Source organism: Macaca fascicularis, chromosome 7 (genome assembly GCF_037993035.2).
Source record: "Macaca fascicularis isolate 582-1 chromosome 7, T2T-MFA8v1.1".
NCBI classification, from domain to species: Eukaryota; Metazoa; Chordata; class Mammalia; order Primates; family Cercopithecidae; genus Macaca; species Macaca fascicularis.
This window is the reverse complement of record NC_088381.1, coordinates 12,821,387-12,844,057: the sequence shown is the minus strand read 5'-3', so window position 1 is coordinate 12,844,057 and position 22,671 is coordinate 12,821,387. Positions and strand designations below refer to the sequence as shown.

Below are 22,671 nucleotides of genomic sequence, written 5' to 3'. Positions count from 1 at the left end.
AAGCAACCATTATAAGTATGTTCAAAGATTTGAAGAAAAAGAAGACAGAATGAGTGAATAGATGGGGAATCTAAGCAGAAAAAGGTAATCTATAAAAAAAAAACCACATGGCAATTTTAGAACTCAAAAGGACAATATCTGAAATGAGAAATTCACATTACCAGTATATTGTATATTATAGGAAACATCGCTAGCAAACCTGAAAAGAGATCATTTGTAATAATCAAAGATGAAGAACAGAGTAAAAATAGACTGAAAATAAATGATGAGAGACTCAGTGACTTGTGGAACATATCAAGTGGTCTCAGTTATTGGTAATGGGAGTTTATAAGAGGAAAAGGAAAATAGAACAAAAATATTTAAAGAAATAATGGCTGAGAATTTCACACTTTGGTGAAAATAATCAAAGTACAGGTTTAAGAAGGTCAGTAATCCCCAGGAAAAAGATATACAAAGAAAACCTAGGTACATTACAGATGAAATGTTTAATAATACAAATTAAAAGCTATCTTAATAATAGAAAAAAGAGCATTGCGTACAAGGAAATGACAATACACAAATTATGACTGACCTTTCATCAGAAACCAGGAAGATTACAACACAATTGAAAAATACTTTTAATGTGCCCAAAGTAAATGAAACACTCAGTCCAGAGTTTAACATCCGGAAAACATTCTTCAAAACTGAAGGCACCTTAAGGTACAGAAAAACAAAGCTTGTATATTCTCACTTACTTGTGGGAGCTAAAAAATTAAAACAATTGAACTCAGGGAGATAGAGAATAGAATGATGGTTACCAGAGGCTGGGAAGGGTAGTGGGGGTAGGGGGAAAGGAGAAAGAGGATGATGGTTTATGGGCACAAAAATGTAGTTAGATAGAATGAATAAGATCTCGTATTTGATAGTACAACAGAATTACTACAGTCAAGAATAATTTATTGCACATTTAAAAATAACTAAAATAGAACAATTGAATTGTTTGTAACACAAAGAAGTAAAAAATGCTTGAGGTAGATAAATAGATACCCCATTTATCCTGATGTGATTATTATGCATTACATGCCTGTATCAAAATATCTCATGTACCCCATAAATGTATATACCTACTATATACTTACAAAAATTAAAAATAAAAAGAAGACAAATTAAAGGCAGTTTGGGTAAAAAAAAAATTCTGAGAGAATTCTTTGCCAGAAGACTGGGACTATAAAATATGCTAAAGAAAGTTCTTTAGAAATGATACTAAATGGAAAATCAGCTCTACAGCAAGAAATGAAAAGAACTAGAAATGATAAATATGTGGGTAAGTATGAAACTTTCTACTTTCCTTAGAAATTTTGTAAGACTATGGTCTGTTTAATGCAATAGTAGTAACATTTTAATGTACATTTTAAACACAGTTATAAGTAAAATATAAGCAACAAGAATACTCATGATGAGGGATGAATATGTGGACATTATATTAATTATAATGTTAAAAGATTCCTATATTTTATGTGAAGTGATACAATATTTGTTCAAAGTAGACTGTGATAAATTATATATTTTGATAACTGGGGCTAAAACAGTAATATTCAGAGGTATACAGAAAAGTCTAAGAAGGAAATAGAATGGAATTCTGAAAAAATATTATATTGACAACAAAGAAGTAAAGAAAAGAGGAACAAAAATCAGATGGGCTAAATAGAAAACAAATAACAAGATGGTACCTTTAAACTCACTCATATCATAACTGTATTAATGGAAATATACTAAATAATATGAAAATTCAGAGACTTTCTGACTGGATAAAAACAAGATTTAGTTACATTTAAAGAGATATATCTTAACATAGAAGCATTAGAAATTGAAAGTTAATGTATGGAAAATATATTATGCATAGAGTAAGTACAAGAAAGCTGGTGTGGCTATGTTGATATGAGATTAAGTAGTCTTTTCTTTTCCTTTTTTTTTGAAACAGAGTCTTGCTCTGTCACCCAGGCTGGATGGAGTGCAGTGGCATGAACTTGGTTTACTACAACCTCCTTCTCCAGGGTTCAAGAGATTCTCCTGCCTCAGCCTCCCGAGTAGCTGGGACCACAGGCATACAATTAGCACACCATGCTGAGCTAATTTTTATATTTTTAGTAGAGACAGGGTTTCACCATGTTGGCCAGGCTGCTCTCAAACTCCTGACCTCAGGTAATCCACCAGCCTCCACCTTCCGAAGTGTTGAGATTACAGGCATGAGCCACCATGCCTGGCTAGATTAAGAAGTCTTTTAAGGCATAAGGATTGCCAGAGGCAAGGAGGATTACAAGAGAAAAAGAGGGGGTATTTAATAATGAGGAAGGGTGCAATTAACTAGGAAGACACAACAATCATAAATATATATGCACCAAATAATAGATGCTCAAAATGTGTAGGCAAAATTTACAGAATAGAAAGAAGAGACAGACAAATTTACGATAATAATGGGAGGTACTTTTTTCAGTAATTGGCAGAAAAAGTAGACAAAAAAAATTGAGACAATGGATTTCTGTAACACTAGCAACCAAGTTGACTTAACAATTTATAGGACACCAGTTTAATAACTACAGGATTACATATTCTTTTATTCTTTTCATATAATCATTGATTATTTAGAGAGATATACCATATAAATGGGCTAAAAGTAAGTTTCAACATATTTTAAAAGATTAAATTTTATAGAGAATGTCCTCCAGAATTAAATTAGAAATCAATAACAATAACAAATCTAGAAATATTCTAGGTATTTGGAAATTAAAGAATATTTTCTATGTAACCAATAGGTTACAGAATAAATTACAAGGGAAATTAGAATATATTTTGAGCAATAATAATTACAATTTATCATCTAAACACTTATGTGATGCAGCTAAGACAGTGCTTGGAGAAAAATTTATAGTTTTATATTAGAAAAGATAAAACATTTATAAAAAATGACCTAAGCTGCCTTCTTAAACTAGATAAAGAGGACATTAAATGCAAAGTTAAGTAGAAGGAAAGAAATAACAAAGATAGAGGCAGAACAAGTGAAATAAAAATTAGATGAACAAGAGAGAAATGAATAGAGCAAAATGTGAATTATTTGAAAATATTAATAAAGCTAATAAACTTCTAATAAGACTGTTTAAAGAAAAACACTAGAGAAATAAATATGGTTGAAAGAAGGAACATCATTACATATGATTTAGATATTAAAAGGATAGTAAGATAATATTATGAATTACTTATTTCAACACTATCAACAATTTATATGAAATACACAAATTCCTTAAAATATAATTTACCCAAATTGGCATAAAAGGAAATAAAAAATTAAAATAGAACTACATTTATTAAATAAATGTATAATGAATATGTTAAATGAATTAAATTTATAATTTAAAAAACTTTTCCATAAAGAAAATCTCAGGCTCAGATAATTTTCATGCTGAAATTTATTAAATATTTAGTAAAGAAAAAAGCCAGCATTACACAAATTCTTTCAGAAAATAGAGGAAGAAACACTTTTTGATTCATTTTAATAAGGCTAGCATAACCTGGATACCAAAACCTGACGAAAACATTGTCCTCTTCTCTACAATTAAAAAATAATAACAACAACAGCAAACATTTTTCTAAAACCCCTAGGAAGCTAGGCAGAAAAGAAAATGTCTTCAATCTGATAAGCAGCATTTAAGTATAGCTATGATCTATAGCTAACATCAGTTTTAGTGGTGAAATATTGAACATTTTCCCAAGATTGGAGAAAGGCAAAATTCCATGCATCCACTACTTCTACTTAATATTGCACTTGCAATAAAGCAATATAAGGCAATTAAAGCATAAAAATTAGAAAGGAAAAGCAAAAGTCTGTACTTGCACACTATGTGAAAGTGTGCACATATGATATTTCTATTACACATAATAATGCTAAGGAATCTACAAGGCAATTACTAGCAATGGTAAGTACAAATCTGGTAAGTCAAATTTGCAGGATGCAAAGTCAAAATACAAACAAATATTACTTGTAGTTTTATATATTTGATGAAAACAAATTAAATTAAAAATTTCAAATACAATTTAAATAGGAAAAACAAGACAAACTTCATGGATAAATATAACAAAATATGTGGAAGAATGCAGCACCAAAAAGTATAAACCATATTAAAAAATTCACAGAAGACTTAATGAATGAAGAGATGTTCATGGATTGGAAGATTCAAACGTGTTAAAATGTGAGTTCTGCCCAAATGATCTATAGATTCAATGATATAAAAATGATCCGTGTTGTAGAAATAGCTTAGTTGATTCTAAATATATATGGAAACAAAAAATAATAGCCAATATAATCCTGAAAAAGAATACATTTAGAGAATTCATGCTACATTTCTTAAAGACTTACTACCAAGCTGCTTGTCACCAGGATAATATTATTTCTCTTTAACTGCATATTATGAAAATATCAACATATATAAAAGACACTGTATAGCATAATAATGTAATGCTCATGAACCCACCTTTTAGTGTTAACAATTATATACTTATGTCGACTGTTGTTTTATCTCTATGCTTCTACTTTACATCAATTGATTATTTTGTCTTAATTTGCTACCCTAAAACATCAAAAAAGTGAATTTTCCCCTTATCTCATATGTGGTTACTCTGTGGTATAGCTCATGTAGGAAGGACAGAATCAATTGTTTATTTCCTCTCTAGTTTATCAATTGTTTAAATGAAGAGGTGGAACCCTAGCATCTTCCAGAGATGACTCATTTTTGTCTAAGAATTATCAAAGATGCCTGGATTTAAACATACTTAATGTTTTACAGTGCATTGCAGACATATCTTTATTGATGCTCAGTTGTGCTATCTTGGATTAAAAAGGGTTTATTCAAGTTGGTTGCTGAGTATCCTTGATAGCTTTCTTGCTTGTGCCAGGATAATTTCATATATTTCTTGTCTCACATCTGGAATTAGCAACCACTTAAAATATTACTTTTTCCTTCTTATAGAAAATGGTAATGGGAGGGAAAATCTGAGTATTGGGGTGCTCGTTGCTGCTGGGTTGATCTTATCATAGACATTTGCTGTGTAGAAAATGTGTGTGTGTGTGTTGCTTTGTGTGTGTTGTGTTTATGTGTTATACATAAAAGAAATATGGCATTGACTTTTACAAATTCATTTTCAGGATATCAAAGTTTGTTACCTAACATATTAACCCCATATACAAAAGCAAATCACGATATTTTAGATTGGGATACAATTTTTTATATGGATTGTAATTCTTTTAATCTTGACATCAATAATAAATGAAGAGGGTGCCATTTTTACATGTGTCTTAGAAAGAATGTCTTGGGTAGAATGAATTTCTGTGGATCACTTAATGGACCAAACACCAATCAATTCACGTATTTTAAGTTCCCATTATTGTTTTGTGCTAAACAATGGAAAAATACGGAAAATACTGGATTGATAAACTGAGAATTCATTATTTTGATCACTATTGTGCTGCTTGGAAATATTTGCATGATCCGGAGTGTTGAGTAGGTTACCCTCTGCAGTTACCTTTCTCAATAGTTTCCTCTGAGAAATAACATTTTCTTGATCCTATTTAAACAAGTGTGCAAACATAGTCTCAAGACAAAATTCTTTTTATATACCAGCTCTTTTTTTCTACCAGGTTTCTCCCACTCCCACTCCATACCCCATAAAGAAATTCTGTAGCCACCATTGTCAAGTGATAATAGTTAAATGAGAAACCAATCTGTTAATAACAAGACAAGAGGAAAGTAGAACTATGTTCCATGGTGTATGCTAAGTACTTTCACATGAAATAATAATAATACCCATACTTAAGCAGACTTACTGAAATTCACATTATTTTAAACACTTTCCATATATTAACACCTGACCCCATAACCATCATTTTCATTGTACAGACAGAGAGACTGACAAACAAAGAAGTGAAGTAAGTTGCCTGGCTCAGGTTCCATACTCTTTATCGTCCTGGACTACCTCTCAGCATGTTATCTAATCTTATTGGACATCCAGGATAATTTTTTTGGTGTAGATATTACTGTCCCCATTTTACAGATAGTTAAACTGAGACTCAGGGAGATTAAATGATTTAAATACATAAAACTTGAAAATTTGGACCTAAGATTTCTAAATCAAAAACCCATGTTCTCAGTTTTAGATATCAGTGAACAGAATAATTATTTAGATGAAGTAGCTTATTAGTAATATATAATTTCTCAGTTTTTATTTTATGTAACAGAATATTAAAATGTTATAAATTACACAAGTATTAAATATGGAGTTGTATATTAAAATTAATACTGATTAATTAAATCAGTAGGGGCAATAATTTGGATATCAGAGGTTTATTTTTATACAGGTAAGTGAGAGTGTATTTGTCTCTTTTCTCTTAAAATAAATAAATTAATAAAATGATGCACTTTTGTGTGCCATATTTTATTCTTTGCTAGCGAATTTTTTATTTTATTTTATTATTTTATTTTATTTTCTTGAGATGGAGTCTCATTCTGTCACCCAGGCTGGATTGCAGTGGCATGATCTCGGCTCACTGAAACCTCCGCCTCCTGGGTTTAAGTGACTCTCCTGCCTCAGCCTCTTAAATAGCTGGGACTACAGGCACGTGGCACCATGCCTGGCTAATTTTTGCATTTTTAGTAAAGACAGGGTTTCATCATGTTGGCCTGACTGGTCTCAATCTCCTGACCTCAGGTGATCTGCCCACCTTCGCCTCCCAAAGTGCTGAGATTACAGGTGTGAGCTACGCGCCCAACCGCAAATTATTTTAAAAATTAATACATAAGAAAAACGGAACTGGCTACTTTATTTTTATTCAAAAAGAAAACAAAAATCCTCCTGGTGTAAAGAATGCCTGGATAAATATATCCCCAGATTATCCCAATGAAAACATTCTTTCTTGGAAGTAGACTCAGATGGGAAAAGCTTAGAACCAGTTGGAATTAGGTGACCACATTAGATAAAATGGTAGTAAAATTTGAAGGGTCATTTACAGTCATTGACTCTTCAAGTCTTTGGCTCTGCCAAATGCATCCCCAATCAAGAGACTCAGCCTTCCAAAAAATTCATGACATGCCGATTTGTATTGGGTCATTTATTGACTGTAATCATAGGACTTGTGTTACTCTGTTGAAATTCAATGTTGAATACATTGATGCTAAAAAATCTGTAATCTTTATTTATTGGCTTTAGCGTATTTATTTTTTAAAAACTTATAGTCTTCATTAATAACTGTAATTAAGAAGAAAAATAAAACCAACTTTCGTTTCCAGCTATTTTTCTTTTTTTTCTTTTTTTTTCCAGCTATTTTTCATAGCAAACAAAACAGAGGTACACCAAAGACATATAAAGTAAAAAGCTGTTGAACTGCATTTTAAGGAGAGACTTGATATTTCATAAATGTCTCTAATGAAATACATCTATAAAATGTGAAATTATTTTAGAATTCTAGCCACAGATCATACAATCTTTGAGAGTAAAAGGATGGATCAAGACAACAGGAAAGAAGGCATGAAGCTGTGGAGAGTGAGGGTGAGAAGCATTGCAGATGACTGCAAGCCAGTTCCCTGACCTTCCCCTACTCCTACTGCTGCAGGCCCTGGTCAGGGAAAGTAAAACTGACACTAGCTGTTTAACCTGTTGTAAGACCAGAAAGTAAAATGAAAACCATTACTACCTCTCAGGATGCAAGAAGGTACAAGAAAGGACTAAACCAGTTGAAGATGTTATCTCAATGGAAGACGGAATCCTAATTAAATTGAAGTCTTAAAAAAAAAAGACTAGTTCACAAGACTGATAGAGACATATATTTGATGAGTCGACTTGGTCTTTTCAAGGCCTTACTCTGGCTTCTCTTCTATTTCTGTGTATGATTAGAAGGATAAACAGTCTATAAGAGCTTGCTATCTATCGAATCCAACCATGCGGTCTTGAAAATTACTTCTGGGTTTACAGATAATTCTTGTATCAAATAAGTTGATATGAGACACCAAGAATTAGTAGGATTGGACTAGAGTCAAAACCCACTGCACTTATCAAGGCTTTACCGATCCTACTGTGTTCCATATGTGTTGAAGTCTAAAGATATCTAGAAATATATGGCATGATCACTGCCCTCAGGGACCTGACAGCATTGTATGTTAGAAAGAGGCAAAAACAACAAAAGAGAATGTAACTTATAACTGACTGAAATACCAGTGTGTCATTTTGGAAGCAGAGAAGCCTAATTTCGGGCAAACTTTTTAATGAGAATTTGAGTTTTCATATCTGTAAGGTGAAAATAAGATGATCAACTTACGGTTGAAATGACAAAGATGCATGTCCTATGAGATAGCCTTATATATACTAAGCATTCAATATGTAAGAACAGTGATGATAATGCTAATAATGACATAATGATGCCCCTAAGTGACAGACAGAAAATAACTGGACTAATAGGGATATCTCTACAAGCTGGAGTTGTTGAGCAAGGTACCTTAGAGTTAATGGGATCAGAACCCAGTGGTTCTGGGCCCCAAAGTATGAACAAAGGTGAATGAGGCAAAAATGTGACCTGTGTAAGGATCACTAAGGGAACCATCCTTAGACCCTTAGAGTCACCGGAAGTTTATACTTTGGCCTTGGGAGCAGGTGATGATACTTAAACGAACACATTTGTCCATAGTCTCTGAATGACTCAGCCATGAGCCTCAGTGCTTATGATTACTGTGGAATTGGTGCCAGCTTGGCCTCGTCAAGAATGCCAAATGTAATGTAATTTTAATGACTTCCATTGTATTTGAGGCTTCCTTGCTAAGATCCAGCATCACATTCCACATTTCAACTGATCTGAGTATACTAATGAAGATTAATTGTTCATTGATTAAGGAAAGATGAATCACCTTATTACTGATGTGAACTTTCCTTCCTGAAGTAAAAGTGTATTGAGCTTCAAAATACTGGCTCAGATATGGTGAAAGGCTCTATTTAATTGTCTTTCATTTTATTTTACCCCGATGATAATGGTAACAAAATACTTATTCCTCTTGAAAAAAAAATCAAGTGGAAGTTTTATTGTTTTTTTCCAAACATATACAAAAGTCCACACACAGTGATTGAGTAGAGGGTTTATTAACACCTTTTTCTCAAAAATTGAATGAACTCATTCCTATGAATCAATTTCTGATAATAAGTGTTATCATTTAGGATTGCATTAAGCTGCATGTAAACAGAATCCTAAACTCAGTGGCTTAGTCAAATTAGGGGTTAATTTTACATACTTAACAGGGAGACTGGAGAACTCAAGGAGCCAGGTTTTTTTTGTTTTTCCTCCCTCCCATTTCATTGATCTGGGTGTGTGATATCTGGTATCTTGGTTGGAGGTTGGCTGCTGTACCAATGTGCACTATGTCTGCCTTTCCAGGCAGGCAGAAAGTGAAGAGCAGAGGGCCAAAATGCCTGTACTACCTGAATCAGTCTATTTTTGTTTTGTAGGCAAAAATGGAAGGCAATGTCTTTTTCTAGAGTATAATATATACCCAACATATATATCCAACATACTTCTGTTTATATCTTGTTGGTTGGATCCATGACTCATAGCTATCCACTTTTTTCTCAAAAACCTAGGAAATCTTATTGTCTTTTATCTGAGAACATTGCTTTTCTAAACAGAATCAGGGTTCATTTAGCAAGGAAAAAGGAGGAGATGACCTATGTTGATTAGCATAGTCAATGGAATGGGTTTCCTTGCTAGGCTTCTTCTTGAGAGGAAGACTCTAGGAACATGACCATGACATATTAGAACTCCCTGCAGCAATATAGAAAAAGCAGTGGTAAGGAAGGTGGCAATCACATGATTTCCAAACCTTAGAACACTTGACTGGGGCTGGAGAACTCCTGAACTTCAAGTTCACCTCTGCTTCTCTAAGGTTTCAACAGCTTCCCTGTTGTCCCCAGGTGGATTTTCTGCTTTCATAGTAGAACCTTCTTTATTTTAGCAGTATGGTTTGATGCATGTGTGCTATAGACATGGAGTCTACATAACAGTAAGGCACCACATTAAAAAGTACAGCATCTAGAGGTAGAATACCTAGGTCCAAATTGTAGCTCTGTCACTAATTTAGCTATGTGATCCTGAGCAAGTTGCTTAATCTTACTTTGCCTCCATCTTCCTATCTATCAAATGGTAACAATACCCTTTTTCATAGGGTTTTTCTGGAGATTAAATGAGTTAATATGTTTATAGTATTAAAAATAGCACCCATCACATAGTAAACACTCAGTAAGCATTAGCTGTTATTTAATTCAACAAACTTTAAGATAGATATATAAAATAAAAATGATATGAAATCTAACCTTTTGAGAGTTTGTTAATTTGGGAAGAAAGATAATATGAAAATACTTGAGAATAATTTAAAGACAGATTTTAAGGAATTGCATAGTTGGGTAGTAAAGTATGAGGCCCTTTTTTTTGCCTCTGCATTATTATTTATTTTGTTAGATGAACATGAAACTTTGAGTTTGGGTACTGAATATTCCACCTGTTTGTATATCCAGGCCCCAGCTTATGATAGGCACTCAGTACAAATTTATTGACAATTATTACAGGAAACTGAACTAATCTGAAGATCATTGTATTTTTAGTAATTGAAAAAAGACTTCATGAATTATGAGAGCTATGATCTGGAAAGAATTATAAGAATTCAGTAAGCTGAAAAGAAAAGAAAAAAGAAAAGGACATTCTAACAGAGAAGGGTATGGTAGAATGTGATGGAATGCTGTGTTAAAAAGGACAATGGCAGCAATGTGTAGAATACACACAGTGCATGGCAGATGACTGACTTATTTGATCTTGGACATGATGGAGTAGTGATGAAGCTGGTTTTATCAGTTGGTTGAAGACTAAATACCTTGTGAATATTTTTGGATATCAGAATTGATCTGAGACACAGTAGAAACAATTACAGATTCTTTCACAGGAAAATATCGTAAAAATATTCACATTTTAAGAATTAAGCAGTGGAGTGCATAATTAGTAAAATTTGAAAAAGAAAAACTAGAGGTAAGAAGACCTATTAGGAGATGATTAAAGTCCAGAGGGGAGGTCTTGAAAAGGGCAGCTTCTCTTCAAAGGCCTGAGATTAGAAGTGCAGTCTCAGTTTCTTTTTGAGGGTATAATAACAGCTTCAAAAGGCATCCTAGTCTCTTCCTAAATTCCCTAAGGAATTCTAAGCATTTTTCTAAACACTCAGAATCACTTAGGAAGAATTATTCTTTCTAAATATGGGCAAATAAACTGCAAGGTAGGAAAAAAATAACTAGTTAGTGTATATAGATTTTTAACCTACCTTTATTTTTAAAAGTTATTCACTTGCTGGATTTTTTTGTTTAGTGGTACCATACTGTAACCTTTTACTTTGCAGGGCTGCATATTTTATGATCTGAAGATTTTTGAAAGGATTTTGTATCCTTTATTACATAATGTATTCTATCTCCCTTATTAATCTGTTGTCCCTTGAAGTAAGATAATTGCTATATATTTTTCTACCTTCTACATTGTTGAAAGTGATGACTTTAGTTAATACTATAGCAATTCAATGAAACCTAACAGCATGAAATCTTCCAAAATTCTCATGCAAGGTACTGACAATACCTTGCAATAAATGAATGAATACTTATTGATTGGCTTGTATGTGCTAAACATTCTGATACTCACCACTTATATAGTGTTGAATGAAACAGACATAATTCATGCACCCATGAAATCCACCATCTAGGTAATAAGACTGATAACAAACAGGTAAACAGATAAGTAAATAAGCAAGTCTGGTCGGGCATGGTGCCTCATGCCTGTAATCCCAGTACGTTGGGAGGCTGCTGCAGGCAGATTGCTTCAGCCTAGGAGTCCAAGACAAGCCTGGGCAACATGACAAAACCTTATCTCAAACAACAACAACAAAACAAACAAACCCACCCCCGCAAATAAGCCCCCCAGATTAGCCAGGCGTGGTGGCAAGATTCTGTAGTCCTAGCTACTAGGGTGGCCAAGGTGGGAGGATCACTTGAGCCCGGAAGGTGGAGGTTGCAATGAGCTGGGATCGTGCTCTGCACTTCAGCCTGGGTGACAGAGCAAGATCCTGTTTAAAAAAAAAAAAAAAAATTCTGATGAGTTGTAAAGGAATTAAACAAAATGCTGAGGCAGAGAAGTGAGGATGTGGTAAAGTGTGATAGGAGTTGAACCTATTCAAGAGAGTGGTCACCTCCAAGGAAGAGATATTTAGGTGGAAACTGAAAGATAAAATGGAACTAGTCTTGTAAGTTTCAGGGGAGAAGCATTTTAGTAAAAGATATAGCATATGCAAAAGTATAAAGTTGGTATATATCTCAAGGCACACTTAAATATGGTAGGTGAAGAATTATATCGAATGTTTAAAGATAGAAGGATTTACAAAGGCATGGGCAGAATTAAGAATAATCAACAAGGGATGGTGAAATACATCCTGCAGAGAATAATGTTAAAGTCTGAAGAAGATATTTAAAAAAAGAAAGAAAGAAAAAAAACTACTTAAGGATACTAGAGAGCAACCAAATGTAGGTAGAATGGCAGAAAAGTGGACTTCTAAAAGAAGGAAATAACATTAAATATTTCTTATTTTACCACTGTTTGCTGGGTGGATGGTTCCAATCAGAGAAACAGCATGCTGGCTAAGACTCAGAATGCTGTAGTTTTATAGACTTGAAGTCCTAGAGGACAGGGTCCAGAGATAGCATAGTAGGTGTGAAGTGAGGGAAGTAATCTTGACAGTGAAGGAAACAAAGAGGTGGAGAACTGAACACTCTGTGTAAACTTTGCCCAAATTTCTGGCTAACCCCTTAAACTGTGAATGCGTAGGCAGGTTCTAAGGCACCCAGCTAAGACTAAAATAACAGAACAGAAATCTCAGCTGTTGCCCACCACAGGGACAATAACATTTAGACTTTGAATTCAGAGAAGTTAACTACCAACTAAAACGAACAAAATATTCAGCAATCTTTAGAGGAATATCACAGAATCCAGAGTCTCTACAAGATATTATGCAAAATCCCACACTGCTATACATAAAAAAGCAGGAAACATGACCTATACTCAAGAGAACAGACAAACAGTAAAGACTGACACACATTACCTGGGTGTTGAAACTAGCAAAAAAGATTTTGAAGTAGCTATGAGAGCCATGCTCAAGCACACAAAGGAAAATATGCTTGTGATAGAGAAACAAAACTCAAGAAGAATAAACAGAGGAACAACAAAAAAATGAAACAAATGGTAAAATGATATATATAAAAATCTACTATCAATATTTATATTTAATATAAATGGACTCAATGCTCCAAATAAAAAGGAGACTATATGTTATTTATAATAGAAAATTTTTTAATATAGTGGTGCAGATAAGTTAAAAATGCTAAAGTAGAATTCAAGAAAAGAGTATTACCAGTAGGACCTGTATATGTGTGTATTTATTTATATAATTATATTTATGTTTATATTTATTATAAGAAATTGGCTTATTCAATTTTGGGAGCATGTTAATCAAATGTGAAGTCTGTAGAGGTGGCAGTCAGGAGGGGAAGATCATGAACAAGTTCAAATCTTACCAGCATGGAATAAGGCTTGTTGTCCATAGCTAATCTAGAAGAAAATATCCAGGGGAAGCAATGATAATGGCAGATCGAGAAGCTGTTTGAAATTTCCCCCTTAGGGAAGACCTAAGCTCTCCGTTAAAGGCCCTCCAACTGATTAAGTCAGGCCCACCTCAAATGAATACTTTTCATTTTGATTAATTTAAGATTAGCTAAGTAGATGCTTTAATTCCATCTGCAAAATCCCTTCACAGTAGCACCTACATCGGTGTTTGATTGAAAAAGTCGAAGATATGTATATGCTTTAAAATGTATTCTTCCTCCCTGCTAGTCTCCAGTTCTAGCCAAGAAATATCCTTGTAGTCCACACTTCCAGCTGGAAATCTACTGGAAAGAGAAGTCTTATGACTGTAGCTAAGCCTAATCAAGTTAACATATCAAAAGCTATCAGGTCAGAAATAAGAACAAATATTTCATAGTGATAAAAAGTCAATTCATAGAAATATATAATAATTATAAGTGTGTATGTGTCTAATAAGAGAGTTTCAAAAAACAGTGAGCAAAAATTTACAGAATTAAAGGAAGATACAGATAATTCCACAATAATTGTTGAAGACTTTAATGCTCCTCTCTCAACAATTGATAGAATAACTGGTAAAAAATCAGCAAGTTCATAGATAATGAACACTAGCCACTCCCTTGACCTACTTATATTTATAGACCATTAAACCAAATAGCTTAAACCTAAGTTTAGAAACAAAATAAATATTTTCACCCTCAACATTCCCATTGAACACTCTATGAAGTTCTTGCTAGTGTGACATGACAAGAAAAGAAAATAAAGGACATAATTATTTGAAAAAAGGTAAAAAATATATGCATTTACAGATGCCCTCATTATTTACTTAAGAAAAATTCGAGGTATGTACAAAACAAGTATTAGAATTAAAAGTAAATGTAGCAAGATTATAGGATACAATGTCAACATACAATTATCATGAGTATTTTCATATACTAGCAGCAATCAGAAGGTGAAATTTTTAAAAAGTTTCCATTAAGATAGTGTAGACAAAACATAAAATACTTAGAAATAATTTAGCAAAATGTGCATATCCTCTTCATTGAAAATTATACATCATTGCTAAGATAAATAAAAGGCCTAAATAAATGTAAAGAAATACTATATTCATGGATTGGAAGACTTACTATTGTTAAGATATCAATTCTTTCCAAATTGACCTATATTTTCAAAACAATTTCAATCAAAATTCCTATGGAAATTGGCAAGCTAACTCTAAAATGTATGATAATTCAACTAAAAACCTTATAATAAACAAAGCCACTTTTAAAAAGAGCAAGTTGGAAGATTTACACTATCTAATTTCAAGAATACCCTATAAAGTTATAGTTATCAAGACAGTGTGGTGTTAAAGGATATATATATATGGATATATATACATATGTTATATAGATATATATATTTTCCACCTCTCTCTTTCTCTTGCACTCTCTCTCTCTCTCTCTCTCTCTCTATATATATATATATATATATATATATATTCATTCATATCAGTGAAACAAAATATGAAGTCCAGGAAAAAATTCACATATATATGATCAGCTGGTCAACTGATTTTTACAAAGGGGCTAAGACAGTACATAGGGAAATGATTGCCTTTTCAACAAATGGTTTTGGAGAGAGAGATAGAGACACTAACTTCTGTCCTTATTTCTCATCACACACAATAATTAATCATTTGGATCACTGACCTAGGCATAAAAGCTCAAAGAATAAAGTTTCTTAAGAAAAACAAAACAAAACATTAAATTAGGCTGGGTGCGGTGGCTCAAGCCTATAATCCCAGCACTTTGGGAGGTCGAGGTGGGAGGATCACTTGAGGTTGGGAGTTTGAGACCCACTGGCCAACATGGTGAAACCCCATCTCTACTAAAAACACAAAAATTAGCTGGGTGTGGTGGCATGTGCCTGTAATCCCAGCTACTCAGGAGGCTGAGGCAGGAGAATCACTTGAACCTGGGAGGTGGAGGTTACAGTGAGCCAAGATCATGCCACTGCACTCCAGCCTGGGCAACAGAGCAAGACTCTGTCTCACAAACAAACATACAAACAAACAAACAAACAAAAAACATTAAATGAAAAACTTTGCATCTTGCCGATAGGCAAATATCTTCAGGCACAAAAAGCAGTGATAATAAACAACTTATTTAGACTTCATCAAAATTAAAATCTTCTACTCATCAAAAGTCATCATTGAGAAGACAAATAGGTAAGTCGAAGACTGTGGAAAAATATTTACAAAACATATTTCTGATGAAGAATTTCCATTCAGAATATATACAGAACTCCTACAACTCAATAATAAAAATGCAAACAACCTGGTTTAAAACAGGCACAAGATTAGAATAGACCCTCCTCAAAGGAACAATAAGCACATGAAAAAGAGCTCAATATCATTAGACATCAGTAAAGTACAAATAAAAATCACCATGAAATCTCATTATATTCCCCCCACAGGAATGGTTGAAAATCTTAATAAAGGAATGATTAGAGATCCCATCATACACTTGGTGGTGGGAGTTTAAAATGGTACAGCACTTTGGGAAAACTCCTAGGAGCTTATTGTAAAACTGTACATATATTTACCCTGTGACCCAGAAACTCCACTACTGGTAATCAATCTAAGAAATATTAAAGTATACATAAATAAGTTTTTATAACAAAGTTTATTAAAGTTTTATTCATAATAGCCAAAAAAAAAAAAAAAAAAGTGGAAACAGTCCAGTATTCATCAAGAGGATAGAAACAAAATGGTGGCATATTCAAACAATTGGGGTACTAATCAACAATGTAAGGAGCAGACAACTGATATAAGTGCTAACACGGGTAAATCTTTGAAAACATTATGCTGTGTAAAGGAAGTTTTATACAAAGAGAACCTATTGAGTAATTCATCTATGTGCATTTTTAGAATGGGCAAAACAAATGTGTGATGAAAACAATTAGCATAGTTGTTGCTTCTGGAGGTGCTGGCAGTGGAGATTGGGAAGGAACCTGAGAGAAGTTTCTAGAGTGATATTAATTTTCTATATCTTGACAGCAGTTTGGATTATCCAGATATATACATTTTCAAAACCGATAGAATGACACATTTAAGATTTGTGCAATTTACAGTAGGTAGATTTTACCTAGAAATAAAGAAGAAACTTATATTAAACTCTGCTAATGATATGCATGCTTAAGTGTTTAGGGGTGATATATACTAATGTCTGCAACTAACTCAATTACATCAATACATATGAGAGATTGATACATAAGTAGAAGGATAGATGAATGGGTAGATATGTAATACATCAAAAATAGCAAAGTGTTAATTGTAGAATCTTGGCAATGAATTGGGTGAACAGTATATAGTTCTTTCAACTTTTCTGTATTTTTGGCAATTTTTACAAGTAAATTTTTGGAAAAATTACAGATGATTGGAGGATCCTAAACGCAGTCTTCTCTTCAGTTCCAACCCTACTACCTATCCTACTTCATAACTCTATACCAATGTTTGAATTATAAAAAAAAAACCTCTCAGAAGAATGCTTATTAATTACTTTAGTGATACATGTAAACAACTCCCCCAATTCCATGACTGGCATGCCGAGAGTACTGTTTTTAACATGGGAATTGCTAATGGTAAAGTGGCCTTATTGCATTTGAGCTGAATATGTGTGCAGACTAAAAATTAGCCAAACTTGCCTGTAGTATTTAGAGCTATAGACCTAAAATCCTAAGATTAAACATATTAATTGTTCCATCTTGGCAGCATTTGAAGCAGTGGTCTCCTCAGGTTTGAATCTATAGTTAACAGGTCACTATTGCGCCTCTACCTTCACCCTTTTTTATTTTATTATCTCCCTGCCTGCTGGAGGTGATTGTTGTAAAGCAGGGGTCCCCAACACCCGGGCCGCTGACCAGTACGTGTTCATGGCCTGTTAGGAGTTGGGTCACACAGCAGGAGGTGAATGAGCATTACCCATCTGAGCTCCGCTTCCTGTCAGATCAGCGGCGGCATTAGATTCTCATAGGAGCACGAACCCGATTGTGAACTGCGCATGTGAGGGATCTACATTGCACACTCCTTATGAGATTCCTAACTGATGCCTCATGATCTGAGGTGGAACAAGGAACTGTTTCATCTGAGAACAATCCCTGCACCCCTCTCCACTCAGTCCATGGAAAAATGGTCTTCTACGAAACCTGTCCCTGGTGCCAAAAAGGATAAGTACTGCTGTTTTAGACAACTGCACTATTTAAGGTTTATATACTTAATTTGCCACAAATCTAGAAGCACTTAAGATAATCGCACAGAACATCTGAAGTTTTCTTACTAGAAAAGAACATTTTAAACAATAAAGTTGTATGGGATACCATGCGTCTTAAGATTCAGATTCAGGCTTGCTGAGAGAGGGCTTCCTAACCCACCCTCACTATCTTTGGCCGAATATATTTACAATGGCAATGGGCTGTTTCTCAGCAATTGCTTTCTAGGAATTTATCTTTCCCTCCCCAAAGAGTGGGCTTTAAAATGAAGCACATAGTTTCTTGAAAATATCATATTAGAGTGGTTATTGTGTTAAATGCTTTCATTCTCTCACCCCGTTTTTATTAAAGCCACTCTTCTCCTGGGGGATGGAGGCAAAGACGATCAGAAAGGGGCAAAAACACAAGAAGACAAAAACATTCCAGGAATGCTGTTACTGCTTTCATAGGTCACAGCCTTTTCTGAAAATTTGTCAGGTGTCCTCTCCCTCTGTTTTGCAGGTGGTTACAATCATAATTGGGCCCTAAAAAAATAAAATAAAAGAAGTTGTGGTTGGAGATCAAAAGTTAAAAACATCATTAATTATTGATAGGCCTGGATTTTGACAAGAGCATTCTTTGGGTCAGAGATGAGTTAAGAAGCACTTAACAAATAAGCAGCCTTGCAGATTATTTTTGCAGTTCTTGTTGGAACAAAAGAAATTTTAAAAATATATAGGATTTTATTATGTAGATATGACAATCTTTTATTCAAAAAATGATTACTATATTATACAAAGCCTTGCCTCTTGACCAAACATTTAAAATGAATGGTAGAAAAAAAGACCATCACATAAAAAGATAGGTGGTCAATGCCAAGTGTGACATTCACATATTCAGAGAAAAACATTTTTCTTTATCCCATTCTCTACTCCTTTGAGCTATTGTTTTGAGGGAAAGCATTTTTGTTCTTTTCAATGTGTATTCCTTTTGACCATTGTAGACTAATTTGAATTTTTTCTAAGTAGGTCACAAATAAGTTATGATGCTGCTCGTTTCTATTTTAACAGCAGCACAGTAACAACGAGCCACGTTTTCGAAGGAGAGGCTTCTGGGTACCAGTTAGAACAGCAGTAAGAGTCGAGACATGATGTGTTCCTTCTTTATTCTTTACCCCCCACATGAAAAGGCCTTAGCCCCCAGCTTTGCCTCAGGCCAAAGCCATGAGGCCATAGCCTAAAGCTCCTGATGAATCCTCATAGACTTCGCTGGTCAGAGTTTCTCAGGCAAAACCAGCACAAAACAAATGCTTTTCACTTGATGTCTGCCTCTTGAAAGCTTGGAGCAAAGATATCTCTTTGAAAAAAAACAAAACAAATTTGAAATTATGCTTATAAGGCCATTTTTTTATCTTTTGCCATTTGTGTATGCAGCAAACGCTAAATATTGTATTGCCTAGCAGGAAGTCAAATACAAGTACCCACCGTGTCTTAAATAAAATAAGAGGCATGTTCATTTAGAAACTGTGAGCGGTAATTCAACATGAAAATCTGGGGGCAAAGAAATGATCTTGGGAGCCCTTGGGCAAACCTGGAGAACTGGCACATGGGCAGTCAGCAACCTGCTTTCCTTCATTACCAATGGGATGTGCATTGCCTTTTTTCCCCTGTCTTTATTCATTTTTCAACAGCCTGCCACATGCAATATGCCAAATCTCATATAAAAAAGCCTTCTACACACACACACACACACACACGCACACGTGCACACACACACGAACTAAAGAACCTTCAGCAGATCCCGACATAGACAGACAGTAAAAACAGCCATCTGCACTGAAGCCCAGGATTTATTCAATTATACTTGCCCAAGTCATTTGTTTGGCTTTGCAATGTAAAGAGTTCTGTTTTATTGTTGGGGCTTTTCAGGCTGTCTAATTGTTTTCAAAACTCTTCTCCCCAGATGCGTTCGGCATTTACCAACAGCGAACAAACACGAGCAGTGGAACGCAAAAATGTGTGTGCATCAAATGAACATGAAAATCTTCACCCAGGTCACCTGCCAGAATCAGACTAAGGTTCCTGGTATTTAATGGAAAGGTTAAAAGAAGTTTACAGCTTTAATGCCCGTGGCACACTGATTACTTTTCAAGATTTTGAGGATTAAAGCCTCTGAGAGTCTTTTGAGCAAGTTTGAACAGTGGTGTTGGGGAGCATGAATGGCAGGTGGCTGGTCTACAAAATCTCATCCAGGTTCAAGCTTCTGGACATGATGTTATCAACGCCCCACTCAGATTTCATGTTTGATCCTGAGGATTCTATCATTGCTCTAATCAAGTCAGATATGTGGTTAATGCTTCACATTTTTATTTAAAGCAAGGCTTTTAGTACTATGTATGTTTTCAGTTAAACCACATAGCTGCTCTAGCATAGTATTATTTGTGACCTTAGCTGCTGTCTCCAAATGCTCATTGATATTCTTGTAAAAAAAAAAAAGAATAATCATTGAGGTTCTCTTTCACAAAGCCTCTATTCTTATTAATGGCCATATAATGCTGGTATCTTTTGGGTCAAAATGGAAAGATTTCATGCTGTACTTTGAAATACAGTATTATTTAGCACAATAAGTCTATCACAGGAAATCTTAAGTTTAATGTACAAAGCATATTAAAAAACCCACGAAATTGGAAATTTTTATGATCAGAGATGAATCCAGTATTTCGGGTGCAAGCCTTGTTTAATGTACACCTGCTGAAAACATTTCATACATAAACACAGATGGATATCTCCATGTATATACATATATATGTATATGTGTGTGTGTTTCCATGTCTGTCTCTATCTTTATACCTAACTCGGAAAGTTGATTACCTTAGTTATAGTTGGGCATATTTTATCCTCGCTTTTAGCTTACAACAATTATGGAAAGTCTGAATTTTGTTCATCTGTCTGCATTTGAACATGTCAAACATCTGTTAATTTGTTCCAGTCAGAATCATTTTACCCTATAAAAGAATCAAGCAGAAGACTACTTATAGTTTGTCTCTGACATTTTGTTAAAAATTAAAAGCTTCCTCCCTCCCTCCCTTTCTTACTTCCTTCTTCCCTTCTTTTCTCTATCCCTCCCTTCCTTCCTTTCTTTTTCCTTCCCTTCTTCTCTCTTTTCTTCCAAGTGTCGGTGCCTGGCTAGAATTGAAAATAAACTACCCTTTCTTTCACTGTTTCCAAAAAAGTATGCAAATGGAAATTTAAAAGCTATCACATAAAAGTATATCCAAGTAAAATCCTATATGAGAGACATGAACATAAAAACAAATGCTCCTAACTGTAAAATCAGGCAAAATGCCATGTCGATGTGTGCAGTCATGTAGTCAACTAACTCAAGATTACCCTTGTGGTGTTTTTGTTTCCAGAATTATTCAGTTCCTCAGATTCAGATATGAAGGGAATGCAGTGTATTTCATTTCTGAGTTGCACCCATAGGTGATACACTGTAGGTGACCTTTATATCTTTTTGTTTTCCTGATTGCTAGCCTGAAGATATCTGTTCCTAGGGAGAGCACTAGCAGATTTTTTTTTTTTTTCTGGAGAAACTCTGAGAGAGTTGCTCAGTTTTGGTGCTTGGTTAGAAAGCTTTCCGTGGGCTCAGATGAAAGCTTTCCTTTGCAAGCTATCACAAGTGTAGGAGTTGTCTCCTTTTATCTGAGGGAAAGAAATGGGGAAATAACCAACAGGAGCAAGTCTTCATTTCTATGGTGTCCTGGATGCCTCTCTTTTTCCTGCTTCCCCTTATTTCATTTTCTGGGTATGAATTTGAAACATGGTGGGTTATGGCTTTGTCTTTCCAAGATTTATTTAGTAAGATTTTGCGATCAATATGTGTCTGGAGCTGAGCAGCCAGAACTATTTCAGTCATGCCTTTGGAGTCCTACTGCAAATATTCAGAGTTTTAGAACTTCTATTTATGTGAGAATGGGATACCATAGATACCATACCTACCGATGGATGCACTGTTTTGCATCTGTTCGGTTTGCTTTCCTATGGGAAAAACAATGACCATTGCTAATTTATATGCTTTCTAAAAACATTGGTTTGTTGGGAATAAAATTTGGTTTCTCTGGGTCATAATACTGCTGCCAGACAGATGCATGTTTTGCATGTTATTAATGTAACTTCGAAACCAACAAAGACAGTGAATTCATTGTATTTTAGATACAATTTAAATCAAGAAAACTGAAACTTGGGAAATGGCTACTGGGAATGCAAAAATACTTCTTTTAAATTTGGTTTGTTGTTTAACATGTACTTAAATGTCTACTGTGTAGTCCCTTATATTTATTCTTTCTCTCAGAAATGATTACTGGATGCCTAGTGTGGGCTAGGCACGGTGTCAGATGTTTGGGTTACAGTGATGAATTGTAATGGGAAGAGAAATGTGGACGTGGCAAGAAGATTCCAGGGGAAAACAAAGCTAAACTAATACGAAAAATTAGGACACTGACCTTTGTTTGTACCAATAAATATTAAGGAATTTGAAGTTATTTGACAAGTAGAGAGACCTAAGGATGGGTTTCAAAAATTTCTCCTAGTGGTCAAAGTATATTTACAGAAGGCACTTCATGATGACAGAGAATAGAGTGAGGTGAAGTGGGTAAAACTGGGGCAACTAAGAATTGAGCTTCTCATAACAAACTTCTTGACTTCAGAGCCAGCGCAGAGTTT

General features: G+C 34.4%; 1 long non-coding RNA gene across 1 annotated transcript; it reads left to right on the top strand.

Annotated features, from left to right (window-relative positions):
- The first annotated feature begins 1,043 nt into the window (after positions 1-1,043).
- Positions 1,044-22,077, top strand: LOC102145695 (uncharacterized). The gene is made up of 3 exons (XR_278646.5): positions 1,044-1,303; positions 4,077-4,223; positions 19,913-22,077. It is a non-coding gene; the product is annotated as an uncharacterized lncRNA (long non-coding RNA).
- Positions 22,078-22,671: the final 594 nt, after the last annotated feature.